Consider the following 14,613-nt stretch of genomic DNA (forward strand, 5'->3'; position numbering starts at 1 on the left):
TAGACTGTGTCTAGACCATGATTTTATCAAGAAAGGTTGGACCAGATGACCCTTGAGGTCCCCTTCCAACCTGGTATTCTATGATTTTATGAACTTTAGTTCCCACTTATTTCACATCTTCCAGCAGTGGTTCCTGGTCCTCTGTCATTTATTTCAGTACTTCCTCTATGTTCCCTGCCAAGGCTGAAGAAGCACAGTCCTATAAGTTTTAATAAGCTGAGTTAGCATTTGAGATCAACTTGTGCTGAATGACAGGAATATTTTTATATGATCACAGCTACTTACAGCTGCAGTGTGGTCAGGCATGGGTGGTGGTTAGCTATTCTGTGCCCAATGAGTATTGCATTGTACCAAATGAAAACATCTGGAATTTGTTTATGCATTCACTGTCAGCATAAACACTGCAAAATGACCGACGTACTCATATTTAAAACACTGTGTTATGAGCATTAATAAAATAAAAAATCGCATACTCTTTACAACCCACAGCTGCACAAAATATTGATGTGCAGATAACAAAGTTTATGACTTGTCCAAAAACACCAAACCCTTTTTGCTGCCTTTTTCTGTCTGCATACTTTACTTTGATTGCATTTGCTCTGATATATTCCAGCTAATTGTTGTGCCTCCACCTGAATGCAATATAAAATTAAAATAGCATTAGAGGATTTTTACAGGTATCACATGACAAATACTTACTGTTTGGTTTTAACAACTATTTCAGAGATTTCTTCCTCTACCTAATTTGTTCTCACTGATATCATGGAAATATCAATATACTAAAAAAAAAGAAAGCAGCCTAAAATTATAAATTGCTGCCACAAGTGACAGAGCATATCTTTCAGAGACACTCTATTTAAAATCTCTATTTAAAATATACTCATAACTGCTGTGATGTATGCCAGTAAATCAAGCTCACAAATGTGTGTGCTAAGATTTGAAACGCTTCCATGAATAAATTTATATTCTCTCTGCCTCCACAGTCTAGCTGCCTTTAAAATAAAAAAATAAAACTACAATGAGTTGAACATATCTTCTTAGAATCTATTTGCTGAGAGCATAAAAGCTTTGGCCTCTGCCTTGCAGCACTGAAACAATTCAGTTCATCCAATGTATTTATGAGCAGTGAACGAATGCATGGAGCTGCCTACTGAAACCAAAAACTGGGAAGTTTTTTTTAATGTGTGATACCATTGTTCCCTAGTCCAATCCAGTCAGAATGGGAGGTCTGGGAAACAGGAACTGATGGAGATTTAAAGATGCAGGTTTCTGCTTTGTAGCCTTGTAAAGTCATGTGCAGTCAAAGTGTTTAGCTTGGTAAACAAACTTTCACTAAGGTCAACAGTTTCTGCAAGGCACATTTTGAGTTTGACCAGCATATGGATTGTTTCTTTTCATTTACTTAATTCTTACTAATAAGTTGCATCTCTGACTGCCTAGAAAAACATGCATAGTTAGTGCCTGCTGGCATGTCGAGAGAAATGCTGATTAGTGGAATATCAGCACAACTGGATCCCAAGTGTAGATTTCCTAGTAAAAGTGTGATTTTACTAAAATCAAAGCAGGAAGTGAGTTGATTTTGTCCTGCACAGAGATGGCATGCTCCTCTAAGGACTGGGACAAGTTTGGGCATGTAACAATGAAACAGTGAAGGAGTGGCAAAACAGTGGCTGCTTTCATTTCTGCCAGTGCCTGAGCTCTAGGTAGTTGGCTTGGTCTGTCCTTGGCCAGCCCTCTTCCATAAGAAATAAGGGAGCGTGAAACAAGCAGGGCAGGACAAGAAACACCACAGCCTCATGGAGGTGGCAGTCTCCCTGCCTCCTCCCAATTGCCTCTTGCCTACACTTTGAAGAAACCTGGAGCCACACTTGTGATGTGACAATGGCCATGACAACAGCTGGCCATTTGGATCCATTTAGGCAGGTCTGAGGAAATCCTAATGCCTAAATAGTACAGATCTGTAGTCAATCCTTGCATGAAGTCCACATCAAGTTAGCCCCACTCTGGGAATAAAGAATCTGTAGCAGTTCTCATCAGCAGCCAGCCAGCCTCCGTCTCAGGAAAGGTCCAATGTCTTTAAGGTTTTCTGTCCCGTCAGGCACTAAGTTTTGTAACATTTAGTAGCAGCAGGGTGACAACAATCAGAACAGCTCAAATAATTAAAGGGATTTGGAGAAAGACCATCCAGCAGATGACTTTTAACAGAGTTAGGGCATTTCTTCAAGGGTGAAAGAGGTTATTTGAGTTCTCTAAATAGGGAGAATAATGCCTTGTTTGTAGCTAAACAGACTCGTACTCAGTGTAATCACAAGCAGAGGTGTAAGATTTAGGAATTGGTTCTGTATTTTCTTACATTACCTAGGCTTCATCACTCATGCTCTGAGGGCAAATGTGGTCCTGGCTGCCACTGCCACAGCTCCTGGGATTATATGCAGGGGTCCTGTGTACATGTGCAATACAGGCTTAAACATGGAGCTGCATAACCTCAGTTTTCAGGCATGAACATACACAAGAGGCACTTGAGTTATCTGAAAAGTCTCTCCCTTTGCTTCTTTTCAAACCAAAACACCCAACACCATTACTCATCTAGGGAAATGGCATGTCCTGGACATTCAGATGGATTGTTGGGCAAATGCCCAGGGAGCGAGGACATGTGTAAACAATTGGCTTAGACAAATAAGCATTAAGGAAAATCTCTTAATGAGGCATCATCATTCACTTCAAATTCTAGAATGGTAAAGCATTTAGAAACTCAGCATCATAGCTCAGCAAGGTCCACAGTGAATCGAGTCTGACAAATTTCATTTCTCTTTTCACATAGCTTTTCCACACAGATCTCCATTTTCTCTGCTATATTTTCTATCTTGAATGGTTTGTTTTGCACCTGATACCTGATAATACAGGGGAGAAATATGTGCTTCATTGTCTCATTAGGACTGTCTAGGCTCTTTAGTTCAAAGAAAAATGTATTCATCCTTAGGTTTTAGGAAACACTGCCTTTAATAAATAAGCTCATTTTCCCCAAGTCACATAAGTCACATTTTTCCTATGATCACAGGAGCATAAAACTTGCTTTCTGTGATCACTCATGCTCATAATATTCTGTCACAAAATGCTAGAAAGCAACAAATACTAAATAAGTGGAGAAAAAGTCCCTACAAACTCTCATTTACTTGCAAACAAATATTGGGAGATATGCTTTGTGTTACAATTTCTATTATAGTATGAATATAAATTACTAGAATTGAAAACATTTTAATTGAATTTCCTTTTGCCCATGAATGTGTCTTGTTTATAATATTTTCATGAATCTTATGATTATTGAGAATTTTTTGAACACAAAACTCTCCTGCGTGTCTTGAAAAAGCTGAAAGAAAACATTAACATATATGGTAATCTTAGAACAGGTTGTATTGGAAGGGACCTTAAAGATCAACCCCCCTGCGGTTGGATGGGATACCTTCCTAAAAGAGCAGGTTGCCCAAAGACCCATCCAACCTGGCCTTGAACACTGCCAGGGGTGGGGCATCCACAGCTTTTCTAGGCAACCTGTTCCTGCGCCTCACCAACTTCACAATAAGGAATTCCTTCCTAGTATCTTGTATAAACCTACCCTCTTTAAAGATATTACCTGTTGTCCTATCACTACATGCATTTGTAGAAAGTCCCTCTCCAGCTCTCTTGTACGGTCCCTTCAGGTACTAAGTATAGTATAAGTATGGCCAGTCTTCGCAAACGAAGATTTGGGAAGGGTCTTTGCCCTTCGAGCCTGCGCAGTGGATTTTTTAGGTGAGACACAGCGTGCGCTGAGCTGAGCCCACCCTTTAATCCTAAGGTTCATCTGCCGGGGCCGAGCAAGCTTGGATGGTGGCAGTGAGGTCCTCAGGACGTAGGTTTGTTTAGAGTGACCTTCTCTTAGATGGATGGCCTTACAGGGCTGACGAGCTCCATCTACCCGGGGGACTCCTCTGACAGGGACCCGAACCCGGGCCGCGGCGGTGAAAGCGCCACATCCTAACCACTAGACCACCAGAGGGCCCCCCTTCAGGTACTAGGGGGCTGCTATAAGGTCTCCCTGGAGCCTTCTCTTGTCCACGTTAAACAGCCCCAACTCTCTCACTCTGTCTTCATAGGAGAGGTGCTCCAGCCCTCTGATCATCTGAGTGACCCTCCTCTGAACTCGCCCCAGCAGGTCGATGTCCTTCTTGTGTTGGGCACCCCAGAGCTGGATTCAGTATTACAGGTGGGGTCTCTACAAGAGTGAAGTAAAGGAGAGAATCACCTCTCTCAACGTGCTGGCCACAATTCTCTTGATGCAGCCCAGGATACAGTCGGCTTTCTGGGCTGCAAGCACACATTGCTGGGTCACCTCGAGCTTAATGAACTTAAAGTTTTCAGCTCTTACGTTTACTGACCTTTTTCTCTACTAAGTCCCCATAGAGATACCAGTCACCCCAAGACATCAGGCTGTAATCAAATTGTCATTCATTAACTTGGAAATCTTTAGGCTCCTGAACCTTTGTTTGGGGATTAAAACAATACAGTATTTGAGTGTAAGATACACTACTGATTCTTAAATATGTGTGTCAGAATTTTACTGCTGTTCTGCACTTGTTAATTCAGTTCCTACTGAGAAAACAAGAAATCAGCCACTCTAGCAAATCACTGCAAGAAATAATCAAATACTTTGCTTATAAAACAGTATCACTTATTGATTCCTCTCTGGCTTAGTTTGATCTTATTTACTGCTCTATATGCATTCTTAACTGCCTTCACACATTAAATATACTTATAAAAAAAGAAGGCCACAGATTTGCCTCATTATTTGTTTGCATTAACTGCACATTAATAGATGAAGAGCAAAATATCCCCCACCCTGCATGCATCTGAGGCAACAACCAATTGTGAGCTGCCTCTGGGCTCAGTGACCTAGAAACCAAGAATAAGGCTCATAAAAATCAGATGCTGAAAAACAGCATCAGTGACAACCTCAGAAAGAGGACGATAAATCATTTGACAAGTCCATAAGATGTAAGTGCTTCTGAAATAAAAATATATAAAAAGAAAAGATAACTCTTTAAAAATATTTTCCAGCTCTATACTTTCTGTCATTTTTGTCTCTTTGAACATTCTCAGAGACTCCATCCTGTGCACAACAATACACTGAATGTCTCATTTTTTATTACAGAATTAGGCATTCTTCTTTCATTAACACAACAGGCAATGACAGTTCTTAATGCACAAAATCCATGAGAAAATCATGATTATGAAGTACACAGAAGAAAGACACATAATTGTTTTGATTCAAGACACCATAAGTTGTTCATGAGGCAGTTTTCAATCGGTGAGAGAATCAAGTATGGAAATAGGCATACTCCTATCAAAGGTCCTGGAAAAGAGAGAAAGAAAGTCACTTGAATATGAGCAACTGAATTTTAGCTTTCACATAAAATCCTGCTGCTCTTAACTGTTTTCATCTTCTGACCTGGATCAGTTAGAGATATGATGTCCTTAACATGTGATCTATAACAGCTAAACAGCCATGAACATCAACTAAACTAAGAGAGAAAAATTATGTAGTTTTGATACATAAATCAGAAAGGCATTTCTGCAAATACACAGGAAGCCTAAGGTATGGTTAAAATTCCGACAAAGACTTACTTCTAGGCTCATTGGTATTTTTGCAGGTGGGAGGTGTTTTGTGATTCCAAAATTTTACACAGTTTTAGATAACAGGCAAAGAAGGAATGAGGTAAAGGCATTATGTCAATACATTGTGTGGGTACTTACTGCTGATGGATTATCTCTTTACTGTAACTTGCTTAGACCTCTTATGGATGGATCACTGTTAGTACTGCCAAAACCTAAAAAAATAATAGCTAATGGAAATGACACGGAAGTGATGTGGTAATGACAACAACGTTACTTCCCAAAGAGAAAAGCTAGGCAGACACACTTCATAATGGTTTAGATGTTTCACATGTGATGGCAGTGATGATGCTCATTACCAGAAACTCCAGGCACAACTCAAGACCCCGCTGCACTGAGTGCTGCACAAGCACAGAATAAAATGAATTAAGGCGTTCTCACACAGGAGGTGAGATGTAGCAAAGCCAGTTTTATATCAGATCTTAGATGTGCATATGTTTCTTTTCATGTCTGTGCATGTGAAAAAAAAAAAAAAAAAAACAAAACACAGGCATAAAATATCCAAGGATTTGGTGCTTTCAGTTTTAACAGCTTAACAAGCCAATTAGGTAGGAGCAAACCTCAGGCTTCTGGCACTTTCTCAGTGTGATTCACATTTCTTACCAGCGTGTGCTGCCCTCAACCTGAAAGAATTGAGTGCACTAGACCATTTCTAAAATGCCCTCTTTCATGCCTGTTTTCCTGTGTGCTTTGTTTCTCTCCTACCCAGAACAACTTACGCACCATGGGAGGTAAGTAGATAAAGGCTAAGGCAAGGTGCTGGATAAAGGCTCCAGCTGTCCCATGAGATTTGTTTTCCTCCTCCCTTACCACCTTGATCTCAAGGAAGGTCTCAAGAATAGAAACACAGCAAGTACTTGTCACCATTCCCTGCCATTTTTGTGACTCATATGTTCATCTGCTTAATAGTTAAATTTTCTTTTTCTCCAACTTTTTAATGTAGACACTACTGCCTGTGAATAGGATAGAATGAGAAGGCATCCCACAAGCTCAACTTATGTTGCCTTGCCTTGGCTACCTCAAATTTAAAATAAATAAATGCAAACGAGGAAATATGTGCCAAGTGTAGATCCCTTCTCCTGTTTATAAACATTTCTTTATTTGCAATTGTTCTATGACCCAGACTACCATCAGTTCCATGCTAGTGGCTGGGCAGAATAATGAAAAAGATCCGGTCTGGCCTTCCCACCCAGTGCAGATGAGAAGCAGGTCTCTGGAAAGAAACTCGATGTTGCTCTGTTGATATATTGTCTCTGTAACTGGTAACGACATGGGGAAAGCAGGAGGGAGAACTGGAATGAAGGGTCCCTTTGTTCTTCACTTCCTGTTGCATCTCCTGGCTTCTGTAACATCACATACAGAAGAATTTGCGTTTCATGGATGGGGTTTTCATGTGTTATTTCTGTCTTGACCAAAATTAGCAAGTGTTCAGAGTTTTCAGAAGCAGATTGTTTCAGATTTTTCAGCTTGTTTTGCAGACAAAAGAATCAAAACCGTTTGAAAGGAGGTCAATAGGAGTTAAGTATATAATCCGTTTAGGATTTAGTAAATCCTATCCAGACCCTTTTGCATTTCTAGGCACCTAACTACCTCTGTAAACTGGACCCTGTATAAATTTCTCAATTTTTGGTGCTGAAGAGAATTGAACCACTGACTTGTCCAGGCTTCTTTTACCACTCCTGCCACTGCAGAAAATACACCACCATACTGGGGTGTCTGGTGGGCTCCTGTGGGGAAGAGTCAGGGAGACATGAAGGGTGCAGAGACTAGGTTGTTCTTAATGAAGAAGCTGAGGCACCTGTTTCTTTCTACACATGTGGGATAGCACTGGCTATAGCAGAGTATCACGATGTAAATGAAAGAAGGATTTTGGAAGACATACTTGAGAAATAGGATGTTGTCATCAGTTTTACTACTCTCACAGTGTCCTCAAGTCTTTTATAAGGTATTAGACTTGGTTGATGTATGTGAAGAAAATAAACATCTGGTCGAAATAATAGGAGTTTGCTACATAAGAATTACTAAGGCACACTGCTTACAGCTGTTAAATACAGATGACACTATTGTAATAACTATGACAGCATGACAGAAAGTTATGACAGTAGCTCACAGTTGTGACAGCACAACTAGGCAAGCATTTAATCACCTTACAGGACATACAGGATGACAAAAGCAGTAATTCCAGGCCAAAATTAAAACATTTCCACAGTTTCTAAAAATTAAAAACACTTGTACCAAGAACTTAGTTAATTTGGAGAGATTTTTCTAGTTTTGAAACAGCAGCACTGCTCAAGAGCACTGAGGAAATCCCACCTCCTGAACCAACGCACAAGCAGCTGCAGAGGGCTATCAGGATCTGATCTATAAGCAATCATCATCTCTTTCACTTGGGTGAAAAAAGATTAGCAAGATGTTCCCCATTCTGGGGAACCATAGCCCAGATTTCAAGGAGTAAGAGGAAGGTGCCCATCTCTTCACAATCAAGGTGAATAGGCAGATGTACAGCAAGCCCTTTCTTTTCTCTTAGGGCCATATCTGTGCAGACACTGAGCAGCTTCAAGCTGCTCCAAAACGAGAGAAGGGGCCCTTCCAGTTATTACAAGTGGAACAGAGAAGCAAAAGAGCTGTGCTTACTCCACTGCTCCCACTGACCACTTCAAACTTCACAGATATCTTCAGCTTTCCCACAAAGGCTCATGCTTTATCATAGGATAGCAAACAAAACCTCTGCAAAGGTTTTTTAGGATGGAGACTGAGCAGAGCCACAGGTCTAAAGCTTAGGTTGGTGAGACACTGCAGCCTGGTGAAGGCACATCAATTCAAGACCCCAGACTGACTGCAGCCCTTGTCTCTGAGGAGGAGCTGCAGTTTATAACAGACAAGCAAAATGAGTCATTTGATACTTTAAGCTACAGGTTACAAAATTAGAATGTGTCACTCTTTTTCTTGAATGAGATTAAAATGTGTAAACTCTGCTGGCCCTCCCATGCACACAGTGGAACAACAATCTGAAGATGAAAATATTGTTAAAATGCCTATTTTCACTGTACACTGAAATTACCTTGAAGAGTGATTTATATCTTATTTCAACCTTTCTCCCTCAAAAAAATTTCAAGTTTGTGTTATTTAAAACTGCATTTAATGTTGGGTATTTAATATAAACATAAAAAGTTTGCTCTGCTTGTTGCTTCTGATAAAGGCATGTAAGTCAACATACACTTGATGTTTTTGAATGATGAAAGAAAACCCAGACAGCTGAGATGGGTCAGAGAGGAATCACAGTCAATTTCAGCAGTGCCTCCTTGATATCAGACCACAATCCCCATTCCCCATATCCCTGCACTGCTGGGTAGACGAGGTAGAGAAATCAAGATTAAAATCAAGCCCATGAAGAAGGGAGGGGTGGAGGAGGTGGTTTTAAGATATGGGTTTATTCCTTATTACCCTACTCTGACTGGATTTGCAATAAATTAAATTAATTTCATTGAATCATAGAATGGTTCAGATTGGAAAGGACCTTAAAGGTCATCTAGTTCCAACCCCCTTGCCGTGGGCAGGGATGGCACCCACTAGACCAGGTGGCTCAAAGACCCATCTAGTCTGGTCTTGAACACTGCCAGGGATGAGGCATACAGAACTTTGGGCAACCTGTTCCTGTGCCTTACCAACCTCACAATAAAGAATTTCTTCCTAATACCTAATCTAAACCTATATTCTTTCAGTTTAAAGCCATTCGCCCTTGTCCTATCACTATATGCCCTTGGAAAAAGTACCTCTCCAGCTGTCTTGTAGGCTCCTTGTAGGCTCCTTGTAGGGCTGCTATAAGGTCTCCCCAGAGCCTTCTCTTCTCCAGGCTGAACAATCCCAGTTCTCTCAGCCTAGCTTCAGAGAAGAGGCACCCTAGCCTTTTGATCACCTTTGTTGCTCCCCCCCCCGCCCCCAGACACACTCAAGCAGGTCTACATCCTTCTTACGTTTGGAACCTCAGAGCTGGATGCAGTATTCCAGGTAGGATCTCACAAGAGTGGAGTAGAGGGGGAGAATCAACTCCCTCAACTTACTGGGCCCCAAAGATATTTTGCTGGTGACAGTAAATGGTAAGTGGTTTATCCCTGTCCTTATCTGGGCCCACAAGCCTTTAGTTATACTTTTCTTTCCCTTGTCCAGATGAGAAAGAGGAGTGATACAACAGCTTGGTGGGCATCTGGTGTCCATCTAAGGCAACCTGCCAGAACAACCAACTCCTAAATTATTCCAAACTTTTTCTGCTTCTAAAGCTCTTCTCAGAGGTTTGTGTTGACCTGCTGATAACCAGGGTCTGATGGCCTAGACCTCCAGATTTCTACAGCATCAACATAGCAATTTGGCTTCAGGATGCAGCCAACTGTATTTTTATTGAATAGCAGTAAAATATAGTTAGCAGATGCTTATGCTTTGGATTTGACATCCCTTGAATAAAATCACTTTATAAATGGATAAAGGAAATTTGCACCCCAATGTTGGTGACATTTCTTCTTTTCCACGTATACTGCATCTACAGCGCAGTCAAATTACTACTCTTGGGCCTATGCTTTGTCAACACCTTGTGCTTCAGAAAAAGGATCACTACGATAATAAAGAAAATGTTACAGTTCACATGCAACACAAGGAGAGGTCCTGGCAGAGTGAAAGCAGTTTACCTTCAACAAAGGAAATAGAGGTGTCTATAGAACTGGAAAAAGCATGTCTTTTGCTATCAAGAACCGATCAGATAAACTTTCTAGTAACAAGCTTTGAAAGGAAAGACACTAAGTTTGACACAAAGCAAGGGAAAGCACAGCAGCTGAATTAGCTATCCACCCACATTTTTTCACTAAATTTCTACTTGAACATTATTAATCATTCATGTCATTGTTAACTTCTCTGTGGTGTGTTTGCATTTTCCCTATCAATATGTGCATAAATCTATCTAATGCTAATATGAATGTTTAGTATGGGAAGGGAGAGACTATCCACACTGAATTTCTAATCCAGTTAAACCAAGCTCCAGGCATCTTTCGAAAAGCAAAAAAACCCCAAACATTGTAGTCCCCAAAATTTTAGAAATGTTTTGAGTAAACACATTGTGGGATCTTGATCTTCGCAATCATATGGCTACCTAAGAGTTGTTTGATGTCTTTGCAAAACATTATTTCTTTTGACATGTAAATCAACAAATAAATTTGGTCAACAATATAAACACTTGTAAATGTTTAACCAATTCTTTTAAGGTTGAAATAGTATGAACAGGAAAGAACCTCTCCGGGAGCTAGAAGATTTCCATATATTCTGCTTCTTTAAAAATAGCAATAAAAGCATATTTCATTTTATTAGATCCTTAATATTGAAAAACATTTTGGGTTTTTATACAACATTTTAGAGCATTTAAGTGGCATAGGAACTCATAGTCAGATGTTAAAAGTGAGATGGAAAATTTGTGTCCTTTTACAATTTTTGTCTGAAACTAATTTATAGGTAAGCTGCTTTGACTTGAGACTATACACAAATGTTGCTACTTACTAATTGCTAGCTGCTTTCCTTCTGCATTCTGCTATAAGGATCCTGCTTCCCCTATAAGTAACCATGTGTAGCTCATACTGTGACATGAATTCAAAACGCAGTTTTGCACTGTCTATAATGAAAAATTTATTAAAGTTTTATTGAAAGTTAAAAGTAATAATTTATAAAATTTCATAAGAAACATTTATATCTTATCTGAAAGAAATAATTGAACTGCTGGCTTGATGGAAAAGTTTATTCACTAAGAAGATATTCAACAAGCTTAAAGAATAAAAATGTTAATTTTAAACTAAATATTAAGTCATTGTCCTCAGCATCTGGAACATATTTCAAAGCTGCAATGAGGCTGAATGAATAATCTAATTCTTTCTGATACATATAATTTGATTATGGATTTAAGAGGCAATAAATATATAGTTCACATTATCTCCATAAAATTGTTCTTCTCAGCTAGAGAAGAAAGTAATAAAGTTCACATTTATTCAGTATAAAACTATTGAATAAACATTTATGCCCATATAGGAGGACATATGATTCATGATTCCCGGACATGATGATCACTTAAAAACATTTCTGATTTTACCTGAGATGCATCTATTGCCTGGGAAAGCACATATATTAGTTGCAAGCATCATTAGCTCTTATTCACTGTTTTCATAGAACCTATTAGCAGTAAGTTATTCTGTTGGTACTCTGGTGTTAGCATGAGGGAAAAAGTACTTTTCCTCTCACCATGTATTTGTAGAGTAGTCTTTTAAAAATAAAGGGTGTTAAGGTAATGGTATAGAGCATGTATGTGTGCGTTAAAACACCACACACATCATTTCTAGGCAGCATTTGGAGATAGTTTAGTAAAAGATTTAAAACTGCCTTTGTGTCTTATCATACTTTGATGTCCTATGGCAAATACTGCCAGAATAACACCAAACCCAAAAACACAGTAGAGGAAATGATGTGCAGCAGATTGTGCGAGCCTGTGCCCCTGGGCAGATGTGTCCCCTGTTGAGCTCTGCTCCAAAACCATCACGGCACTGAGCTACAGCATTATGTGAGTTCAATTAGTTTTCCATAACTTTGGTGCTCTCAGTAAGTGTATGGCCAAAATGCACAGTTTGGGCCCTGTCCGTCATCAAAAGCAAGACATAAGGACACAAAGGGGCAAAACAAAGCTATGATGTTAAACAGCTCCTTTAGGTGATTGAGCAACCCTCTTGAGGTACCTAGAAAACACCTTGCCAACCTGCACAGGGGTGGAGAGACTTGTTTTGAACTTCTGAAGCTTCCAGCAGCATTTGATTGGGCTGCTCTTCCCTCCTTCCCAGCAGGCAGCTCCTACATAATAGGGACAGTGGAGCAGCCAGGTCATGTACATGTAAACAGGACTAACTTATTTCTTTGCAAAGTAGCACGGCATTTATGTATTTCTCTTACTTGCTGTCTGAGTGCAATTGAAAGGAAATAAGGCAATATTTTGGTATTTTATAATCTTGAAACATACCACTACACCACTGGCAAAAATAATAACATTCTGTTGGTTCTAGTCATGTCAGCCCAGTTAGATCATCATGTGCGGCCACACCACAGTTCTCTCATCTAACCTAAGCTTACTCTGCCAAAACCAGGATGCTGAGGCAGAGAATCTTCTGTGAAACCCCTGCCATTCTACTGACATCTCAGAAGTTGTTAGGCAGCTCCCACTCTGCCTGCAGAATTCAAAATATATGTGTGTAGACAGATCAATACCCAAAGACAGACCAATAATTGGGGTGAATGGTTCTACACTAGATGTTAACTGGCATATATCCAAGGAAGTTTATTGCCACCCAGCCAGTTGTCTAGAAAGGCATTCTCTCTGATGCGATCTCAAAAACTGCAGGCTGGAGAGTGGATCCAGACTGAGGTGCACCCCCTAACCACATGATGACCATCCATGCAAAGATCAATCCTTTTTCCTCATTTGCCATCCCCTCTAAATTTCTTCCATAGCAGGAACTTGGACAGCTGGATCAGAAAGGAGCAATGGCATATCTCAGCAACACATTCAGAGCACCAGGACAGCAGGGCGAGCTGAAGAGTACTGTAGTCACATAGTCTAGATGCAATCTCCTGGCCCCTCTGTAGCACCAGATCTCTCAGATGTGCTGGTTAAAGGAGCCACTGTTCACGTTCTCAAAATGAAAGTGAGTGAGGCAGTAGCTTGCATTTTTGGGAACACTAACAATAAAGCCAAGCAACTGTTTTAAGTACCTCGAAGAGAACGTGATAAATTTTCCAGCCCTTGAACTCCTTAACTCAGGAACATGTGTCTTCTTGAACAGCCAGCTCTTGTTCTTGTTTCCAAGTAACATTTTGAGTGAAAACCTATGAACCACACACTGCAAAAAGTCATGTCCTGCCTGGTTCTACATTTATAAATGAATATATAGTTCTAAGGGCTAATATTCATCCTGAGGAGAAGGAGACTGCAGATTTTTAAAGATAAAATAACATTTTAAGTTTTTGATTTTTTTTTTATCTGCTTGTTCCTTTCCTCTCCACCTTCTGAGGTATCCCAGAGAGATGCATACTGTTCAAGTAGATTATATATTTCATCAGGATAGGGGACAGAAATGAAAAACACAGCTAGAGCTACAGGAAAAATGAAATCAAGCTCTTTCCATAAATTTCACTTATAGAAGAAACTTCTATTAAAATGTAGAAGTGAAGTTATGAAATATTGAGGGAAAGGCAATGAAATGTGGAGGTTATCATAAATGAAGAGACATAAAAATCTTGGAAATACATGGTAAGAGCAAAGTTCAAACCTTATCAATGCTTCTATTATGGTTTTCTGCAGTCTGATTTGCAGAATTTGCAACTCCAAACCTTTTTCTGTGAAGGTCTTGAAGACTGTCCTGGTCAACAAGATTCTCAGATATATACAAAACCATTTGCACAGTAACAAATATAATTTTACAAATATTTAGTCAAACCCTGGTATAGATGTAAAGGTAATAAATATCACATTATCATTTCTTTTGGCTGAATATATGGAAGTAAACAAATATTTGAAAGTAATTACTGTTATTTTGATTAGTGCAGAATAATTCTTCATTTTTAATACTCCAATGAATGATAAATATGTAACTGATAAGAGAAGTCAATGTTTCAGAAAACATAAATACAAATGGAAACGCTTGGTATTTTGTCCAGGTTCTAAGACTTTACCACAAAGGGTAAAAAACCCCCAATTGATTATATTTGTATGGCTTGTGTTCAGGAGATACTGTCATCACAATTACTTGTCTCCAAGTTGCCACTAAGGCTGGTTATGTGCATACCATCCCTGCAAGACTTGTCCCTGTTTGAGAGGAAAACATGGAGAAA

Source organism: Chiroxiphia lanceolata, chromosome 3 (genome assembly GCF_009829145.1).
Source record: "Chiroxiphia lanceolata isolate bChiLan1 chromosome 3, bChiLan1.pri, whole genome shotgun sequence".
Taxonomy (NCBI): Eukaryota; Metazoa; Chordata; class Aves; order Passeriformes; family Pipridae; genus Chiroxiphia; species Chiroxiphia lanceolata.